The sequence below is a fragment of the Salvelinus alpinus genome, chromosome 30 (assembly GCF_045679555.1).
Source record: "Salvelinus alpinus chromosome 30, SLU_Salpinus.1, whole genome shotgun sequence".
NCBI classification, from domain to species: domain Eukaryota; kingdom Metazoa; phylum Chordata; class Actinopteri; order Salmoniformes; family Salmonidae; genus Salvelinus; species Salvelinus alpinus.
This window is the reverse complement of record NC_092115.1, coordinates 32340782-32361808: the sequence shown is the minus strand read 5'-3', so window position 1 is coordinate 32361808 and position 21027 is coordinate 32340782. Positions and strand designations below refer to the sequence as shown.

Below are 21027 nucleotides of genomic sequence, written 5' to 3'. Positions count from 1 at the left end.
TATGAACATGCCACACGTTACAGTAATGAGAACTGATTAAAATGGAAATATATTTAAAATCAAAATGTCATTTTTTTAATCAAATATATATTTTTGTAACTCTCCAGTATTCTAGGATTTTTTTTTTTTTTTTTACATTTCCACCTTCCTATGTTTGTTTTTTTACTTTACAAGTGTTACAGTAATGAGATTTTCTTGTGCATGGTCTTGGAAAATGTGTAAAAAAAATCATTAAATGTGAACAGTTAAGATGATTAATTTAACATGGACAATAATTACAGATGGCATTTAATTCATTACAAAAGATGCCATTTTTGTCTTTGTGTTTTCAAAATGTACCAAGAGTAATATCAAGTGAAGTAAAAGACCATCGACGGAGTTTTAGGAGTAGATGACCACAGTACGATGACACTTTCTGTAGACTGCAATTACACTGATACAGCAAAGGTTGGATAACATCTCAGATGGATGAAAGAGAATAGATTAATACATTTAGTAAATGAAAGAGGGCAGGGAGATCGAGCGAGAGGCATTTGATTCATGGCAAATACATTTATTTAATAAGCCTATCAGCCCCTTGATGTATTGCATTTAAACTTTTATTTGGTGAATAATTTCATAAATTATGCTCTTAATTCATCACTCAGTTAGACATTTAAATATACAAGACATTTAATCCACATAGCGTAGAGCCTGCTGAGAAACAACACCACAGTCATTTTGTGTGGTGCTAATTCAAAGGTATGCTTGAGCATCCACAGGTAAAACACACAGAGAGAGTCAAAGACTGAGCATGTGTAATCAATATAGGGATCAATAGTTCATAGAAATACAGATGTTATTGAGACATCTTCTACCAAATAATATTTACTTAATAATTTTGACAATAATACATTAATATCAAAATGAATGAATTCTTATGCAATAGTTTAAAAAAATTGACATTAGTTCTGACATTTTAGATGCAATTTGCAAGCCACTGAAAAATGAAAAAGGACTATTAATACTTGCTATTATGTGCAAGGTTTATTTTTTTGCGTATAGCTCACGCCTTGTTGAATAGGATTTGTAATTCTATTGTTGTGGTAGAGAAAGAGGCGTCCCTGTTTGGGTCTTCCTGTGTTTGACTGTATTCATGTACTGAGGTTGATCAGGGATTCTCTTTGTATAGGCTTCTCTCCCTGCACAACTTAACAGGCCATACACAAAGAGAGAGAAAGAAAGAAAGAAAGAAAGAAAGAGAGAGGGAGAGAGAGAAAGAGAGAGCGAAAGAGAGAGAGAGAACACTTGATGAGGTGCAGAAGAGGGAAACCAGCACATTAATTCGGCTTTAACCAACCTTTTTCAAAGCATTCTCAGGGAACTGGATCATATATGCTCCAGCTAGAGGCACAGAAAACAGCCACACTGCACGTTGGGAAAGTGAAATGCCATATTTTGTAATCGTATTTTGTGTGTTTGGACTCTAAGGTCTAGTGTTACTCTCAACAATATGAGTGTGAAACTGCGGCAGAGAGACAATCTAAATAGAAGAATATATCTGCTGCTAATGAGACTAAGAGCAAATAAGAAAGGTATATTTACAGGAGAAAAGGAGGAAGAGAGAGGATTAGGAGTGGATTTATATGTCATATGTAGCCTCCCACGAAGACAAGCATGTCCTGCTGTGGAGTGCCCTGTAGATGGCAGGGCAGGGGGTGGAGAGGACTGAGGAGTTCCCTGTGGATGGCAGGGCAGGGGACAAGGGATTAGTCTAACATGGGGCTGTTTAGAATGGAGGTGACTGACAGGCAAAGACAAAAAGTTGTAGGGAGAACACATGCAAAATGTCAACTATTGTTGTGATGGCGACAGTGATGTTGATGGATAGGGGTGATGGTGATGATGGTAGTGAGGGTGAGGATGATGATAGTCTTGGTGGCTGGCTTTATGCTGCTGTATGCTACTGAAAGTGTGTTCTATTTAACCTGTGTTTGTGTGTCACAGGAAAACATTTATTATGAGAGGCTCCATTCCATATTCTGAAAACAATTGGCTTTGATGTTCAACAGAATAACACTCAAGGCAGTTCAGATGGTTCTTTTAACTCACTAATAAGAGATGATGAAGTTAAGACTTTGCCCTTCTGGAAAATTGCCGCAAAGAAACCTAGCAGCAGCCTCATGCATATTCATGAGGTGTTGATGGTTATCAAGTCATCACAATCAAAACAAACATCCAGGGCCCTCGTTATTGGTTTCTAAATTACACCGCACCAGGAAATAGGACCAAAACAGCTCAGCACCAGATGGAATCCTCAAAGCACTGTGAAATTTGACAAGGAAAACCATGTTGTATTTTTATTGGGGAAACTATCCATTGGTCTGTGTTGATCAGAAAAATATACATTACTGATGAAAACGGACAAAATATTTGCAGAATGTGTTGTTTAGGGGTCCAAATGTGTTGTTTAGAGATGATAGCAAGTATTTTTTCTCAGCATGTCAATTTAATTTAATCGAGTTAATGGGATAACAAAGAGAAAAACAACAACTCAAAGATCAAGAAAAATGAATATGAAAATTGAAATGACTAATTAGTAATAGCAGTGTATTTCAAGGTTTTGACATGCATCAACATTGGTCTAAATTTGACCAATTGGACAAGAAAAGTATGATTTGAAAGGTCATTGTTATTATAATGGTTACAGATAATGCCACACATGAACCAGAAACAAGCATAAATGGTTAACTTGCAGTGTACCCCAACATTCTTCCTACTGAATTAGTAGGTGTTTAGATCTAAAGTCCAACTTTCCTAATTGGAGCAATTACTATGCTGAAGGGAACACATTTTGGCTGGCTTTGAAACAGGTCCAGAGATGTAAAACCATATCCTTATTATCAAATCAAGGTAATAATAGGGTTGATTGATATTGGCAATGCGAATATTAACAATTGTATGGAAACTAATGACGATTTGCCTATTTTCCCACATGGAATATATGCAATTGAAAGTACCGTTACTTATTGAAAGTACACTTACTGATTTTGGCCAAGGCCAGTACTGATGTCCGGAGGTAGTACAGTGGATAAATAAATAAATAAAATGACTGAAAATCCATTATTTCTTTGTGTGGAGGTTTTACAGCGGAATAGCGGTGACATCATTATTCCAACATATTGTAAAATCTCCCTCACTATGCCTCTAACAGCTCCTTAAATCGTATCAGTCAGACCATTTAGGTTTTTCCTGCAATCTTCAAACGCTTATCGGGTTGACCACCCTACCAATTACTGCTCAGCCATGCTGCAGGGCCTCATACACCAACACCACACAGAGCACATCGTAGAGTCAGAAATACATTCAGAAATACACACTCCACTCAAAACATACAGTGACAGGTTTTTTACTAACACAGGGCTTAAATGACAGTTCCATTTGGATAACACAAAATGATCATGAATGGACTTCACTGTATGTAATATAGTCACGTCACATTGGTAGTTTTTAGTGAAGGGAAGTGGCTCATCCAGGTTAAAGGTGTGCTACAGTAAATGTATTCAACTCATACACTGTCTTCTTATAAAGTCAGAGCTATTTAATCAAGCAAAATATGAAACGGAATGATTCTGCACAGTGTATATAGTGAGTAGGAAGATACTTCTCATGATAAAATATGCCATTTTCAATTAACCAAAACCACCTGTGAAACAGTCTGTTTGGCTTGATAATGAAACAAATCGCCATGGTGACACAGAGGCAATGAGGATGAAGGAGGAGGATGTGCCCTGTTTCCCTCACTGTCTACCAGTGTGTGTATGTTTCAGTGTGTGGGTTTCAGTGTGTGTACAGTCTCCTCAGTTACCCAGAGGGATTACCAAGGGAGAGGAACACTTATACCATCCAATTCCTGTTTCATAAATTACTGCTTCTTGGGTCATTTCCAGGAGGACAAATAGGCCTGTGTCGTGTTTAATTCTCCTATAGTACCATCAGAAATAGAGAATCTCTTCCCAAGCAGGATCCCAGCTCACCATTGTTTGACATTCTGTAAGAAGAATTACTAGAAAACTTTTAACAACTTCCACTCTGGGCCATTTTCAATCAAACTCGCACTGCAGAAAAATCGGATAATTTCCATTTACATCAAAATGTGTTTTGTTTTATTTTAAATTGCCTGAGCTCCACAAGTTTGATTGAAATCCAACCTGTAAGCAGCTCAATTAATGAAATCCAACTGGTATTGCAATTTTGACACAGTAGCTCAACCTTCATCACAGAGTGGTTTTGGGTAATATAAAACTCTAACGTGTATATTTCAAATTATGAAGACTGTTTTTTGCTCATTAAGATGAGTTTTGAAATTAAATTCAAATAAAATAAGTGTCATGAATATTGGCATTTCAGAATTTTTCTATTTAATAGTCATCAACTCAAGCACCACCCCAACATCAACAAATGGCATGTTTCTACAGTACCAGTCAATAGTTAAGACACACCTACTCATTCAAAGGTTTTTCTTTATTTTTTATATTTTTTACATTGTAGAATAATAGTGAAGACATCAATACTATGAAATAACACATATGGAATAATGTAGTTACCAAAAAAGTATTAAACAAATCAAAATACATTTTAGATTTTAGATTATTCAAAGTAGCCACCCTTTGCCTTAATGACAGATTTGCACACTCTTGGCATTCTCTCAACCAGCTTCACCTGGAAAGCTTTTAAAAAGTCTTGAAGGAGTTCCCACATATCCTGAGCACTTGTTGGCTGCTTTTCTTCACTCTGCGGTCCAACTCATCCCAAGCCATCTCAATTTGGTTGAGGTCAGGTGATTGTGGAGGCCAGGTCATCTGATGCAGCACTCTATCACTCTCCTTCTTGGTCAAATAGCCCTTACATAGCCTGGAAGTGTGTTGGGTCATTGCCCTGTGGAAAAACAAATGATAGTCCCACTAAGCTTAAACCAGATGGGATGGCATATCGCTGTGGAATGCTGTGGTAGCCATGCTGAAATAGGGCTATCTTGTGTATACCACCCCTACCTTGTCACAACACAACTGATTGGCTCAAACACATTAAGAAAGAAAGAAATTCCACAAATGAATGTTTAATAAAGAACACCTGTTAATTGAAATGCATTCCAGGTGACTAACTCACGAAGCTGGATGATAGAATGCCAAGAGTGTGCAAAGCTGTCATCAAGGCAAAGGGTGGCTACTTTGAAGAACACAAATATAAATTATATTCTGATTTATTTAACACTTTTTTGGTTACTACATGATTCCATATGTGTTTTTTCATAGTTTTGATGTACTCATCATTATTCTACAATGTAGAAGATAGTAAAAATAAAGAAAAACCCTTGAATGACTAGGTGTGTCCAAACGTTTGACTGGTACTGTATGTTCTGTGGATAAACAGATAGAGGAAGATAAGTTTTTCTAATGACATCGGTGTGCATCAAATCATTTTAACCAATTATGAGTAGGCATTGCCTACTAATTGCTTCCTTGCCTACTAACCAATTAATTGACTACTAATTGGTTGATGATGTCATTGGAAACACTTATCTTCCTCTATCTATTTTGAAATTTCCCTTTAAATATCAAAGCTGTGGATGGATTATTTAATCATTTATATTCACTTGTATCCTTGATTATTCCAGTCAGAACACAATATGTTGATTTCAGATTCATCATAACCTAAGGTAAAATATTCAAATAACAACGCAAGTTATTCAATTATAAAATGCCCAATTTTAACTAATTTAACTAATTGGGATGTTCTTAGTTGGGATGCTGAAGTTTTTGTTGATGCTGAAATGTAATTCCTCTGAATTTGTTAATGACTTTCCAATGTCTGTTCTCAGAGTCATGGGACAATTCTCTTTAGCTCCATGCTCGTAGAATTGAGAGCCTAACCTTCTCACATAACATGGTTTATATACGGGATGTGAGGTCACTTTTCCATCGTTGAATGAGACAGTGACTATACCCAAAGGGATTTTTTTAACTCTGTAGGAAGGCTGCATGGAAAGACAGTCTCTCAGGTGTCATGTCAATCATAGCAGGGATCATGGTCTGACATCCATTTGACATGTGTTTGTATTTTCACCATTTCCCTCCATTTTGGAGAGCAGATCTACTCTATGATAATGTCCTGGAGTCAAACTCTAATACCCTTGGTGCCCATAGATTCATCCTGTGAACTACAATTTATATATAGTATGACAGGAAAGTCCTCATTTATTTTTGTTCAATAGCTATGCACAGTTGAAGCACACAATAATAATAGTATTAATAAATAACTAGCTTCATCAATATTATTTCAGTAATTATAACACCACACTAAGAGTCCGGACGAATTTGTGCAAAACATGTCATTAATAGAGGCATTATTTCAGGGTAACTATAAGGGAAAGGATTTAAGTCATTACAATGTACCAGGCATCTTAGAATAGTTTGTAGCATAATACCTGGCTAATTTCTAACTAAATCCAAACATATGAGATCAAAAGTGGTAAGTACATCCACAAATGTAACTTATTACTAGCTTGTTACAGTAATTACAAAGGTTATTCATCTGCAGTTACTCAGCTATAAGTCAACATAGTTGAACTCCGCCTCCTTTTTGCTAAATATTTAGATCAACAACAAATATTTGATTTTATCCGTTGATCCGAGAGCCATGTGAAAACTTGGATGTTTCATATTGATATTTCATATGGAATTCCTATTCATATCGAGAGGTTTAAGGTCTGAACCTTGCTTCAGCATACACTCAGTAGATAAATGTGTATCCTTCACACGGGAGAAGCTCTCAATGGTAGGAGTCAAGGTTCATTACTTTTCCACTCCCATACAGTTGTCTCCTCTACAGAGGCCAACATATGATATATACCGCACTCTACTTTGATTCCCTGTAAGCACAGAAGGTGGTAATAATTCATTGCACAGTTTAACTCTTAAAAGGCAGAAAAGAAGAGGACACAACTGTGGTAAGCCAGCCAAAGGAAGGAACACACTATCTGTCTGAAAGTGACACACTAGAGACAATTGAAAACAATTATTTTCTGACAGAACACCATTGGGAATATCAGGTAATATCAAGACCTTTATTTTTGAGACCATAGGGTTTTGATATATCATCATGGCTGCAAAAATCTTTTTTAAAGGATGTCATGTATGACATTTATATAAAGCAATTATGTTATAATGTACTGTATAAGGAAAAACATGCCATGGATTCAAATTCGTGCTGTGCATAGACATCATGATTTTCTTTCTCTGTCTCTGACAATTTCCCTCTAGCAAGCACCTGCCGTGAAACAAAAGACAGTATTTCAGTCCCCAATAACTGCTTCTCTGCATTTACAGTGAGGTCTGAAATTATTGACACCTTAGATAATGATGAGCAAAAATGACTGTATAAAATAACTAATTATAATACAGCAGCACACAAGCCTAAGATCACCAAGCATCGGCTGGAGTGGTGTAAAGCTCGCCGCCATTGGACTCTGGGGCAGTGGAAACGCGTTCTCTGGAGTGATGAATCACACTTCACCATCTGGCAGTCCGACGGACTAATTTGGGTTTCGTGGATACCAGGAGAATGCTACCTGCCCCAATGCATAGTGCAACTGTAAAGTTTGGTGGAGGAGGAATAATGGTCTGGTGCTGTTTTTTATGGTTCGGGCTAGGCCCCTTAGTTCCAGTGAAGAGAAATCTTACCGCTACATACTTTTGGTAATGTAGTGTATATTGTATGCACAACAAAAATAATAGGGGAATTATATAATTTTATACTAATCCAAGTATAATTTTTTTTTAAAGGTAGTGGTCAAAATTATTGACACCCCTGTTTTCAATATCTCATCTTGTGAAGATAACGGCACTGAGCCTTTTTCTAAAATGTTTTATGAGTTGGTGAATCCTTCCAGATTATTTTGTATCCTTCGCCTGCGCTTGTGGACTGCCCTCTTCAATTCATATCCCATGTTTTCAATGGGTTTCAAGTCCGGCCATTGCAAAATGATGATTTTTGTTGCCAATTAACATTTCTTAGTGGATTTTGATGTGTGCTTGGGGTTATTGTCTTGCTGGAAGATTCACTTTTTCTAAAACACCCTGCGGGGCTAATCAGGATGGCCTACTTTTCCTGTCTTCCTTTTTAAGCCCTCCTGATGGATTTTTTTATTTTAATTCTAATCCTATGAATTTTCATGAGGAGTGAGGAGACCGAGACAGGTCTTTAAATGAAGGTGCATTTTGGCAACAATGTGCATATTTTAAAGATCACACACTGAGCTTTACGTATACAACCAGTAAGAAGTTGGATGATCTCATGAACAAGCTGGGAAATGTAGATACATTTGTTTTTCAGGGGCAAGTCGAGGACATATTTTGTCATGCTTTTAAATGATTTGGTCTGTGTGGGTGGCAAACCAAACAGATATTATCTATAATCTGGGGGGCACTGATGTCTGTCTTATAAATCTTGTTGATCTCAATTCTGGAATTCTGTGGAATCCCAGTTTTTATGCAATTGTGTCAATAATTTGTAATAATAAGATCCCTGGGAGTTATTGCAACAGTGACCAAACCACAGTAATTGTGACTCAAATCCTTTTTGACACTCATCTTGTGTTTAAGGCCAGTCCCAGAAAGCATATTCCTTGGGTGTATAATTCCCCCTACACTCTGCCAGCACAATGTTCTGTGTCATGCTCATCACGACACAACGCATTTGTCAGACACTCCACCTCGTTTCCTCCATCCATCAGCCTGTGTTTGTGTAAACATTCAGAGTGGCCAGGCACATGGAAATACAGCTGTCAATGGACTACAATTACAGTTACAGCACACACAACAGCAGTTTACACAATGACAACACCACTCAAAACAGAACAAGTTTGCTAAGCCAAGAGAGATAAACTGTTGCCACTGGGAAGTTGGACAGTAAAACGAAAGGAGGATGTCATAACAAGATATCCAATTGACTGACATTAGTGTCAGGTTGCATGTGAAGGCTGTTGGGCACACAGTTACAGAAATGTCACGTAGTGCACAATACTTTACATGGTTACATGATGCCAGAACATGTCCAGTACACAAGAGCAGAATTTGTATAATAGCTGCTAGCTCTGGGTGACTGGTGCCCTCACTATAACCATTGATAAATGGCTTCAAATCAAATTGTATGTCACATACACCGAATACAACTAGTGTAGACTTCACCGTCAAATGCTTGCTTACGAGCCCTTCCCAAAATGCAGAGGAATAAAATAAAATACACAAGAAAGAAGCTATATACTGGGAGTACCAGTACCAGGCTTGCCCTGGTACTGGTACTCCCAGTAAATAGCTGGGAGTAGCGATAGTTAATTTGGAATTCTATCAAATCCATGTTGACTGAAGGATCAATTATTCTGAAACACAAAATACTGGAAAAAGCCATACTATGGAACTAACTTATCATATAATCATATTTGTATACACTATGCCAATAGAAATTGACAGACCATCACCATCAGGACAATGTGAGTGTAGATATCATGAGCAACTACTGAGCTGCTGTCTTTGGGAATATGACATAATATGAAGGTACAGGGCTGGCGTTATGGGTGGGCCTTAAGGGGCCTGGTCCGCCCTACCGTACCTCCTTGCTCGTCCAAATAAAATATTAATAATGTATTTGACACAGTGAGACACACCCATAAAGCTGTCATCAGGGCAAAGGGTGACTATTTGAAGAAACTCAAATATAAAATATATTTTGATTTGTTAAACACTTTTTTGTTTACTACATGATTCCATATATGTTATTACATAGTTTTGATGTCACTATTATTTTACAATGTAGAAAATAGGTAAAATAAAGAAAAACCCTTGAATGAGTAGATGTTCTAAAACATTTGACCGGTAGTGTAAGTTAAATTGTAACGGCTGTCTTCGGGTGAAAGAGAGGAGGACCAAAATGCAGCGTGATGATAATCCATAATTTTAATAGGCTACTTAAACAACGAACAAAACAACAACCTGACAGAAATAACCGAAGACGCTACAGTCCCGAACTAGTGAACACGGAACATATGAACAGGAACAGGAACAATCACCCACAAAACACACTACAAAAACAGGCTACCTAAATATGGTTCCCAATCAGAGACAATGACTAACACCTGCCTCTGATTGAGAACCATATCAGGCCAAACAAGAAACCCTACATAGAAACAGACAACATAGACTATACCCACCCAACTCACGTTCTGACCAACTAAATAAAGACCAAACAAAGGAAAATAAGGTCAGAAACGTGACATAAATGCATTGGATACAAAACAAACACTGGCATATTATAAAGGAGAACATATCCAATGTAATTATATTGATTCATATCAAACAAGAAAATACAGTGCATTCGGAAAGTATTCAGACCCCTTCCTTTTTTCCACATTTTGTTACGTTACAACCTTATTCTGAAATGGTTTAAATAGTTTTTTCCCCTCCTCAACCTACATACAATACCCCATAATGACAGAGCAAAAACAGGTTTTAGACAATTTTGTACATTTCTAAAAAATAAAAACAGAAATACTGATTTTACATAAGTATTTAGACTCTTTGCTTTGAGCCCCAAAATTGAGCTCAGGTGCATCCTGGAGATGTTTCTACAACCAGATTGGAGTCATCCTGTGGTAAATTCAATTGATTGGACATTATTTGGAAAGGCATACCTGTCTATATAAGGTCCCACAGTTGACAGTGCATGTCAGAGCAAAAACCAAGCCATGAGGTCGAAGGAATTGTCCGTAGAGCTCCAAGACAGGATTATTGTGAGACACAGATTTGGGGAAGAGTACCAAGACTCTTCCTAGAGCTGGCCACCCAGCCAAACTGAGCAATCGGGGGAAAGGGACCTTGGTCAGGGAGGTGACCAAGAACCAAAGGGTCACTCTGACAGAGCTCCAGAGATCCTCTGTGGAGATCGGAGAACCTTCCAGAAGAACAACCATCGCTCCAGCACTCCACCAATTAGGCCTTTATGGTAGAGTGGCCAGACGGAAGCCACACCTCAGTAAAAGGCATATGACAGGCCGCTTGGAGTTCACCAAAAGGCACCTAAATGACTGTCAGACCATGAGAAACAAGATTCTCTGGTCTGATGAAACCAAGATGGAAATCCTTGCCCTGAATGCCAAGCATCAGGTCTGGAGGAAACCTGGCACCATCCCTACGGTGAAGCACGGTGGTGGCAGCATCATGCTGTTGGGATGTTTTTCAGCAGCAGGGACTGGCAGACTAGTCAGGATCGAGGGAAAGATGAACGCAGCAAAGTACAGAAAGATTGTTGATGAAAACCTTCTCCAGAGCACTCAGGAACTCAGAGTAGTGAGAAGGTTCACCTTTCAACAGGACAACGACCCTAAGCACACAGCCAAGACAACGTAGGAGTGGGTTTCGGGACAAGTCTCTCAATGTCCTTGAGTGGCCCAACCAGAGTCCGTACTTGAGCACGATCAAACATCTCTGGAGGGACCTGGAAATAGCTGTGCAGCGACGCTCCAAATCCAACGTGATAGAGCTTGAGAGGATCTGCAGAGAAGAATGGGAGAAACTCCCCAAGAATGCTCAATGCTTTAATCGCTGCCAAATGTAACAAAATGTGAAAAATGTCAAGGGGTCTGAATATTTTCCGAATGCACTGTATATTCAGTTAAATCAATACAGCATTGTAATATTATGAATGCCTTTCTCTCTCCTTGCCGGGGATTAGACAGAGCCTCAAAACCAGAACCCTGGGGAGACATGAACACTCATGTTTAATAAATATGAACACTTCCATTGTTTTCCTGTATCTGTGCATTAATCCTTAGAGCACAGTCCATTGTACAAAATAAGTCAAGTTTCACGTTTTATTAGTCGTATGTACAGGATACACATAGTCCAACGAAATGCTTACTTGCAGGTTCCTTCTCGACAACGCAACAACAATAAGAAATAATAAAAGATAAGAATATGAACATAAAGTAAATGGCTCAGTAGAATAAACCTTTTAGCATCCCCATGTGAGGGACATTAAGGAGATTAACATTCGAAAGCTTGTTCAGTACATGATGGCAAACCAGAGGTTTTTTGTACACTGGACAGGAGCTCACAGGTTTTTGTTCCAACCACTTACTAACACCTCATTCAACTAATTGTGGTCTAAATTGTAGACAATGAATAGTTGATCATGGTGTTTGCTGGGCAGGAATAAAAACTTGCACAGAGCACTACCCTGGGGCAGAAATCACCCACGTCTAGTTTATAATGAGCTACAATAAGATGACAATTATGCATGATAGAGAATAATGTGTGGATCTACTTCTAACATAGTGATGCTGCCCACTGCTGAATAAACTCCTGACTAAACTCCTGGGATAGGATGATTTTCCTGGTGGATGGGAGGTTCCCAAGTTCTTTACATCTGTTTGGTTGATGGGGTGGGATGTGCTTCAACCTGAGGAGAACAGAGCAGAAACATAAGGCCAAGGGAGGAGAAATTAACCTCACTGCTCAAAAATGAACCATGCGTGCCACAACACTACAGTCAAAATGGGAGCCACTTCCAAAAACTACAAATTCTAGCTCATTTAAAAAAAAAAAAGCCTGAAACTCTTTCTAAAGACTGTTGACATCTGCTGGAAGCCCTAGAAACTGCAATCTGGGAGGATTTCCATTGATTTCCCCCATAGACAGGCATTTAAATGGTGTCACCTCAACAAACAAAAAAATTCTGGATGTATCCTCCTGGGGTTTTCGCCTGCTATATCAGTTCTGTTATACTCACAGACATTATTTTAACAGTTTTGGAAACTTTAGAGTGTTTTCTATCCAATACAATTATATGCATATCCTAGCTTCTGGGCCTGAGTAACAGGCAGTTTATTTTGGGCACCTCATTCATCCAAACTTCCGAATACTGCCCCCTATCCCTAAGAAGTTAACTACTCATGATGTGATTGTGATAACATACAGGAACTCAAGTCCTTATGTTCACCCGACCTAGAATACAGTGGTTCTTCCTTTAAAAGTTTAGAACTTATGCTGCGACCGTTTGTGGTAGATGGTGGCATTCTGTCATTGCACCACACTATCACAAGGGGGAATTAGAACGCTGATCTATCGGTAGTCTAAACTGTGGTACAAATTGACTACCTGTTCGTAAAATTGACAGCTGCGCCATATAGATTGCAAAATAGTTGGGAAGAGATTTTCAATGTATCGATTCCATGGCACATGGTTAATGAATTGACGCGCAATTTTCCGTTCCTCCTGAAAGCCCTAATATTAAAAACAGTCAAATGCATTCTCTCTGTTGCCCACACGCACTTTAAACATTTGGATAATAATGTCACGATCGTCGTCTGGAGAAGGAGAGGAGGACCAAGGTGCAGCGTATTTTAATTAAAATATGAAACACTTGACAAAACAACAAAAACGATAAACGAACAGTCCTGTAAGGTGAACACACAAAACAGAAAACAACCACCCACAAACACAGGTGGGAACAGGCTACCTAAGTATGATTCTCAATCAGAGACAACGATAGACAGCTGCCTCTGATTGAGAACCATACCAGGCCAAACACACAGAAATACAAAACAAGGACAACATAGAACACCAGACATAGAATGCCCACCCAAACTCACGTGACAAATAAAGCATTTAAAACGTATTGATGAAAGAAGCCGCCTCTTAATGAGTTCCGAGAGCCAATCTGTTATCCAATGATTATTTTTATTATTATTAACTCTGCATTATAATTATATAAACACCCCTTCGATATTCTCACAGACCAGAAATAAATCCTATTCATAATGAATAATCAGATGCGTGTTGCAAGCTAGATTTATTTTTTGCTTACTATATTAGGTATTGGATCACAAAAAAGTATTACTTTTACAATACCTTGTAGTTTACCAATAAAATGGACCGATGGGGATGTGGAAATACATGGTATACATATCCCGAAATAAAGAAATGATCTCTCTCCAATAAATGTTAATAGAAAGTTAGCAAAAATAGACAAGATCTTGCTACAATGGAAAGGAAAATACCTGTCTATTTGTGGAAAAATCCCCGTGATTAACTCTTTCGTCATATGCAAGTGTCGTCTGTTGACCTATTTGCTTATGGTTTTGCCTACACCTTGCGACCTGTTTACATTATATGAAGAAGAAAAAAATCAATTTTATTTGGAATGGCAAGCCAGACAAATGTTAGAGGGTATATTTATAGAATGAATATGAATTCGGAGTGCAGAAATTAGAAATTACTTCATCAATTGGAACCTTTATCAAGCAGAAGGGGTAAAAGTAAGGAACTTGTCTGTCGGCCCTGCATTAAAGACCAAAATTGGTTAAAGAAAATTGTGATAAATAAAAAATATATAGCAGTTTCATTTAAGGAACAAAGAATTGACAGCTGTGCCATATAGATTGCAAAATAGTTGGGAAAAGATGTACCGATTCCATGGCACGCAATTTTCCATTTATTATAACCTACTGCAGGCCTTAAACCTATGGGTTTAACCTTCTGAATTAATGATTATATTGAAGATAGCCGCCTCTTAATGAGTTCCGAGAGCCGATCTGTTATCCAACGATTATTACTATTATTGTTATTATTATTACTACTTAATGACAGAGCATGGGGACTGGTCTTGATAAATCAATACGATTTTTCTTTGGAAATGTTAGGATTATGATTGTAAAATTCATCAAATCAAATCAAATTGTATTGGTCACATACACATGGTTGGCAGATGTTAATGTGAGTGTAGCGAAATGCTTGTGCTTCTAGTTCCGACAATGCAGTAATATGTAACAAGTAATCTAACAAATTCACAACAACTACCTTATACACACAAATGTAAAGGGATGAATAACAATATGTGCATATAAATATATGGATGAGCGATGGCCATGCGGCATAGGCAAGTTGCAGTAGATGGTATAGAATACAGTATATACATATGAGATGAGTAATGTAGGATATGTAAACATTATTAAAGTGACATTATTTAAAGGGACTAGTGATACCTTTAGTCCATTTATTAAAGTGGCCAGAGATTTGAGTCTGTATGTTGGCAGCAGCCTCTCTATGTTAGTGATGGCTGTTTAACAGTCTGATGGCCTTGAGATAGAAGCTGTTTTTCAGTCTCTCGGTCCCAGCTTTGATGCACCTGTACTGACCTCGCCTTCGGAATGATAGTGGGGTGAACAGGCAGTGGCTCGGGTGGTTGTTGTCCTTGATTATCTTTTTGGCCTTCCTGTGATATCGGGTGGTGTAGGTGTCCTGGAGGGAAGGTAGTTTGCCCCCAGTGATGCGTTGTGCAGACTGCACTACCCTCTGGAGAGCCTTGCAGTTGAGGGCGGTGCAGTTGCTGTACCAAGCGGTGATACAGCCCAACAGGATGCTCTCGATTGTGCATCTGTAAAGGTTTGTGAGTGCTTCAGATGACAAGCCAAATTTCTTCAGCCTCCTGAGGTTGAAGAGGTGCTGTTGCTCCTTCTTCACCACACTGTCTGTGTGGGTGGACCATTTCAGTTTGTCTGTGATGTGTACGCCGAGGAACTTAAAACTTTCCACCTTCTCCACTACTGTCCCGTCGATGTGGATAGGGGGGTGCTCCCTCTGCTGTTACCACGATCATCTCCTTACTTTTGTTGACGTTGAGTGAGAGGTTATTTGCGAGGGTTAACACGTTTAAATGTTTTACTCACGTTGGCCACGGAGAACGAGAGCCCACAGGCTTTGGTAGCGGGCCGTGTCAGTGGCACTGTATTGTCCTCAAAGCGAGCAAAGAAGTTGTTTAGTTTGTCTGGGAGCAGGACGTCGATATCCGCGACGGGGCTGGTTTTCTTTTTGTAATCCGTGATTGACTGTAGACCCTGTCACATATGTCTCGTGTTTGAGCTGTTGAATTGCGACTCTACTTTGTCTCTATACTGACGCTTTGCTTGTTTGATTGCCTTGCGGAGGGAATAGCTGCACTGTTTGTATTCGGTCATGTTTCCAATCGCCTTGCCATGATTTAAAGCGGTGGTTCGCGCTTTCAGTTTTACGCAAATGCTGCCATCAATCCACGGTTTCTGGTTAGGAAAGGTTTTAATAGTCACAGTGGGTACAACATCTCCGATGCACTTGCTAATAAACTCGCTGACCGAGTCAGCGTACACATCAATGTTGTTGTCTGAGGCTATCCGGAACATATCCCAGTCCACGTGATCGAGGCAATCTTGAAGCGTGGAATCCGATTGGTCAGACCAGCATTGGATAGACCTTAGCACGGGCGTTTCCTGTTTTAGTTTCTGTCTATAGATAGGGAGCAACAAAATGGAGTCATGGTCAGATTTGCCCGAAGGCATGGCGGAGGAGGGCTTTGTATGCATCGCAGAAGTTAGAGTAGCAATGATCCAGAATGCAACCAGCTCGTGTCGCGCTTTTGAGATGCTGATAGAATTTAGGAAGTCTTGTTCTCAGATTAGCTTTGTTAAAATCCCCAGCTACAATAAATGTAGCCTCAGGATGTATGGTTTCCAGTTTACATAGAGTCCAGTGAATTTCTTTCAGGGCCGACGAGGTATCTGCTTCGGGGGATATACACGGCTGTGACTATAATCGAAGAAAATTCTCTTGGAAGATAATGCTGTCAGCATTTGATTGTAAGGAATTCTAGTTCAGGTGAACAAAAGAACATTAGTTCCTGTATGTTGTTGTGATTACACCATGAGTGGTTAATCATCTCTTGCGAGAGAGATGTTTGTTTCTGTCGGCGCGATGCATGAAGAAACCGGGTGGCTCTATCGACTCTGACAACATATCCCGAGTGAGCCATGTTTCTGTGAAACAGAGAATGTTACAATCTCTGATGTCTCTCTGGAAGGCAACTCGTGCCCTAACTTCGTCCACCTTGTTATCTAGAGTAATTGGCGAGTAATATGCTCGGAAGCGGTGGATGGTGTGCTCGCATTCTGAGTCTTACCAGTAGGCCGCTCCGTCTGCCTCTCCCACATTGTTTTGTGTCGGCCTCTGGGATTAGACCCAATGTCCAGGGTGGAGGTCCGAACAAAGGTTCCGCTTCGGGAAAGACGTATTCCTGGTCGTAATGATGGTAAGTTGACATCACTTTTATATTCAATAGTTCTTCCCGGCTGTATGTAATAACACTTGAGATTTTCTGGGCTAACAATGTCATAAATAATACATCAAAAAACAAATAACTGCATAGTTTCCTAAGGACCTGAAGCGAGGCGACCACCTCTGTCGGCACCATGTTACACAAAGAAGATTGTGATTGTAAAATGAATCAGCTGATGCATTGGTCCAGAGCCAGGTGTCATTGGCGGAGAGTCCGGCAGAGAATGACGCGTTGAAGAGGGCGAGGAACTAGATGGAGTCACAATCCATGCCAGGCACACCTGTGACCTCTAGAACTCCACCTCCTGTTTGTGGACTCTGCAAACAATGTGACCTTGATGAAAATACCTGTTTATTTGTGGAAAATCACCCTGATTAACTCTTTAGTCATATCACAGTTCACCTATTTGCTTATGGTTTTGCCTACACCTAGCGACCTGTTTAAATGATATGAGCAAAAAACATGATATTTTATTTGGAATGGCAAGCCAGACAAAATTAAAAGGGCCTATTGTATCACCCAATGTTCAAGAATGGCCTTTTTCCCTTTATTCAGATTACAACCGCTCACTTTTGGTTATTTGAAAAAGAAAAAAAAATCTCCAAAATATCGCTCATTTATCGGCAGTCTAAACTGTGGCATAAATTGACTATCTATTTGTATAAAAAAGGAGGTGTTTTCATATTGAATAATCAGATGTGTGTTGCACTTTAAACATTTGGATAATAAAACATTTAAAGATTGATTTTAATACTTCTGACAGCCAAAATTCTAACTCCACCCATAACTTTTGGACTTTTAAACATTCCCAGAAGGCATGGATTATTATAACCTACTGCAGGCCTAAATCCTAGGGGTGCAAACGTTTCTATGATGGGCTACTAGCAGGACAATAGACTCCTATCAAAAGGATAGCTCGGCTAGGTGTGCAAAAAAATCCCTCCAGCTTGCAATGTGTTAAGTACTCTAAAGTTTGCCATTTCTAACTCTAAACCTCGTGCAACTGCAACATGTCGGATGAAACATATACTGTGCAGTATTTCTTCATCAACATCTTTATGCTTTCTTTATTTAATTTCTTTAAAAAAAAAAGAATGATTAAAATACTCTTTCAAGATGCAGATGTTGATTTCAACTATCAGCAGGATAATAGACTCTTGCCAAGTTTAGGGACTTTAAATATATTAATGGAACAAATTACTATGGGAAGAAATATCACTGAATGACATGTGGACTGGTCTTGATATATCAATCAGATTTTTATTTGGAAATGTTAGGATTATTTTGTTCTTCACTATCACAATATTAAAAACGTTCAAATGCATTCATCAATTAAATCGTTTTAGCTGACACACTGCGGTTCATCTGATGAAGGTGCACATGGGCCTATCTATATAATGAATATGAATTCCGAGGGCAGAAATGATTAAATATTAAAGCATTAGACATCTCAATAAAGGCGTCAGTCATACAAAAATTATACTTAAATCCGAACTGGTTCTCTAGCAAATTAGTAAGAATGTCTCACCCCATGTTCAAGTTATGCCACACATACAGCTAACACAAATATATGGAAATGTCTGCTCTACACAAAATTACAACCAACTAATTGCAGCATTACCGCAAAAATGGAAGAGGCAAGTGGAAGGGGGAAAAGTAAGGAACTTGTTTGACGGCCCTGGAGGCATTTTGAAAACATGCTTGTTTTTCACAAGGGCTATTAGCCGGACAATAGACACGATGTGGTCCCAAAAACACCTCTCTGACATAGGGTCCAGCATATATCTTGATATTGTCATTGAATGTCTCGCCAGCTTTGATCCATGCCTGGGCCTGCAGCACGCAAAGGTCTTTGTTTGTCAGACGAATCATTGGGTCGAAACTACAGAACAGTACAAAACAAGAGAACACACATGGTTAATGTTCTGAAAAAAAGAAGAACAAATATAGAATTATATATATATATATATATATATATATACAGTGGGGAGAACAAGTATTTGATACACTGCCGATTTTGCAGGTTTTCCTACTTACAAAGCATGTAGAGGTCTGTAATTTTTATCATAGGTACACTTCAACTGTGAGAGACGGAATCTAAAACAAAAATCCAGAAAATCTCATTGTATGATTTTTAAATAATTTATTTGCATTTTATTGCATGACATAAGTATTTGATCACCTACCAACCAGTAAGAATTCCGGCTCTCACAGACCTGTTAGTTTTTCTTTAAGAAGCCCTCCTGTTCTCCACTCATTACCTGTATTAACTGCACCTGTTTGAACTTGTTACCTGTATAAAAGACACCTGTCCACACACTCAATCAAACAGATTCCAACCTCCACAATGGCCAAGACCAGAGAGCTGTGTAAGGACATCAGGGATAAAATTGTAGACCTGCACAAGGCTGGGATGGGCTACAGGACAATAGGCAAGCAGCTTGGTGAGAAGGAAACAACTGTTGGCGCAATTATTAGAAAATGGAAGAAGTTCAAGATGACGGTCAATCACCCTCAGTCTGGGGCTCCATGCAAGATTTCACCTCGTGGGGCATCAATGATCATGAGGAAGAAGAGGGATCAGCCCAGAACTACACGGCAGGACCTGGTCAATGACCTGAAGAGAGCTGGGACCACAGTCTCAAAGAAAACCATTAGTAACACACTACGCCGTCATGGATTAAAATCCTGCAGCGCACGCAAGGGCCCCCTGCTTAAGCCAGTGCATGTCCAGGCCTGTCTGAAGTTTGCCAATGACCATCTGGATGATCCAGAGGAGGAATGGGAGAAGGTCATGTGGTCTGATGAGACAAAAATAGAGCTTTTTGGTCTAACTCCACTCGCCGTGTTTGGAGGAAGAAGAAGTATGAGTACAACCCCAAGAACACCATCCCAACCGTGAAGCATGGAGGTGGAAACATCATTCTTTGGGGATGCTTTTCTGCAAAGGGGACAGGACGACTGCACCGTATTGAGGGGAGGATGGATGGGGCCATGTATCGCGAGATCTTGGCCAACAACCTCCTTCCCTCAGTAAGAGCATTGAAGATGGGTCGTGGCTGGGTCTTCCAGCATGACACAGCCATGGCAACTAAGGAGTGGCTCCGTAAGAAGCATCTCAAGGTCCTGGAGAGGCCTAGCCAGTCTCCAGACCTGAACCCAATAGAAAATCTTTGGAGGGAGCTGAAAGTCCGTATTGCCCAGCGACAGCCCCGAAACCTGAAGGATCTGGAGAAGATCTGTAAGGAGGAGTGGGCCAAAATCCCTGCTGCAGTGTGTGCAAACCTAGTCAAGAACTACAGGAAACGTATGATCTCTGTAATTGCAAACAAAGGTTTCTGTACCAAATATTAAGTTCTGCTTTTCTGATGTATCAAATACTTATGTCATGCAATAAAATGCAAATTAATTACTTAAAAATCATACAATGTGATTTTCTGGATTTTTGTTTTAGATTCCGTCTCTCATAGTTGAAGTGTACCTATGATAAAAATTACAGACCTCTACATGCTTTGTAAGTAGGAAAACCTGCAAAATCGGCAGTGTATCAAATACTTGTTCTCCCCACTGTATATATATAACATGTCTTACAGAGCCTTTCCATAAATCCACTCAAATTCCTTCAACTGTCTTTTGACTGCGATTAGAGCAATGTTGATGTTGTGCTGTGATGCCAGCAGATTCCAAATTGCCTTTGCTGATTGCTCATCATCTTCAACCATTAGTGAGTTGATGGCTTGAATGGTCTCGCTGGAAATGGAATACAATGTAAAAATGTGCAGCATACAGTAAAGACCAGCAGTAGATTTATTTAAGCATTCTTTTTTGCATTATTAGGCCTACTTTACA

At 39.2% G+C, this 21027-nt stretch overlaps 1 long non-coding RNA gene across 1 annotated transcript in view; it reads right to left on the bottom strand.

The window, feature by feature from the left end:
* Positions 1–9995: 9995 nt before the first annotated feature.
* The window catches only part of LOC139560446 (uncharacterized), a 101062-nt gene continuing 90030 nt past the window's right edge, over positions 9996–21027 (bottom strand). The window contains exon 3 of the long non-coding RNA XR_011671940.1: positions 9996–12492. This is a non-coding gene — a long non-coding RNA (uncharacterized lncRNA). The remainder of the gene's footprint in view (positions 12493–21027) is intronic.